This window comes from Gavialis gangeticus, unplaced genomic scaffold, assembly GCF_001723915.1.
Source record: "Gavialis gangeticus isolate Ggan-Ray unplaced genomic scaffold, GavGan_comp1, whole genome shotgun sequence".
Taxonomy (NCBI): Eukaryota; Metazoa; Chordata; order Crocodylia; family Gavialidae; genus Gavialis; species Gavialis gangeticus.
In genome coordinates this window covers 52827683-52828945 of record NW_017728994.1, presented here as the reverse complement: position 1 = coordinate 52828945, position 1263 = coordinate 52827683, and the positions used below count along the sequence as shown (strand labels likewise).

At 63.7% G+C, this 1263-nt stretch overlaps 1 protein-coding gene across 1 annotated transcript in view; it reads right to left on the bottom strand.

Annotated features, from left to right (window-relative positions):
• Positions 1-1017, bottom strand: part of DUSP5 (dual specificity phosphatase 5) — a 12306-nt gene extending 11289 nt beyond the window's left edge. Inside the window, exon 1 of the mRNA XM_019502789.1 lies at positions 927-1017. The gene's annotated coding sequence lies outside the window, so the exon portion shown is untranslated. The remainder of the gene's footprint in view (positions 1-926) is intronic.
• Between the last annotated feature and the right edge of the window lie 246 nt (positions 1018-1263).

Sequence of the window (1263 nt, the reverse complement as noted above, 5' to 3'; positions counted from 1 at the left end):
GGCGGCCCCGGGGCCTGCGGCCGGCCCGGGAGGGGGCAGGCCCGGACGGGGCTGCCCTACACGGCCCGGGAGAGAAGGGCAGGTGCGTCCGGCCGCCTGGGGCCGTGCCTGCAGGACGAATGCAAGTGCCCCCCTCCCCCAGCCCCGTGGGGAGACGCTGCAGGACAGGGGGGGGCCTGGGAGCGCTGGTGGATCCGCTCCCGCACCTCTGGCAGGTGCTAGAGGGCGAGATCCTCAGGGCAGGGGTCCCCATGCCACCCCCAGACCCTGGGGGGCAGGGGGCCCCATGCCACCCCTGGGTCTGCGGGGCAGGATCGTGCCATGCGCGCTGCAATGTGCTAAGCACGACTGCAGAGGCCGAGGTACCCATGCCACCACCACGTGCTTGCGGCCCATGCTCCTTGGAGCTGAGGACCGTGGCGCCAGTCCTGCACATGCATCGCCTAGTGCTAGAGCGGGGCCTGCTCTCCCCGGGAGGTGGGACTGGAGCATCATGGCCCCTGGGGAAGCAGCTCTCCCCTCTCTTGCACAGGTGGGGAATGTGACAGGGTGCATGATTGAGCCTGGTCGCACAGGAAGCTGAAGGCACAGCAGGATCCTACCTCCAGCATCCCAAGCCCCAGATGTGGCCTCCTCCCACCATAGGAAGCTGGCGCTGCAGATAACTGACGGTGGAGAAACCCGCCCCTCGCGTTTCCTCCCCTTGCCTGGAACAGGCCGTGGGCGTGAAGCTGGGAAGCAGAAGGAGTACATAGCGCAATAACCTGCTGCAAAAGAAACCAGTGAGGACGAGGGCAAGGGGGGATGTTTCCTTTCATCAACCCTGCATTCTGTAAGGTGACTAAGGGGGGGATTTTGCAATAGCTGAAAGGAGGGGGGAGAGCGGCAGCTGAGAGCCAACATACAGCAGTCACCAAGGATCGTACCTGCGCTACCCCAGGAAGGGTATTCTCATTAGCGCGTGCCCTCCAGGAGTGCCAGGCGCCTCTCTCTGCGTAAACACGGTGCTGTCTTGGCCCCACGGGGCTTATGATCTAAGGAGATGAGGTAGATGGAGAGAGAGAGACAAAGAGCACAGGGTGTAAGGTGAGGTCTGGTACACAGGGTTTCACAGCACACCTCTTGCAATCTGTCCCTCTCCCTCGCCCCCAGCGCATCTCCCCTCCAGCCCTGCCCCCGAACACAGCCACAGACTGAGACGCAAAGAAAAGAAAGCAGCCTGGGAGGCTGTGTCCATGTTAATGGAGCTGGGCTGCCTGTGGC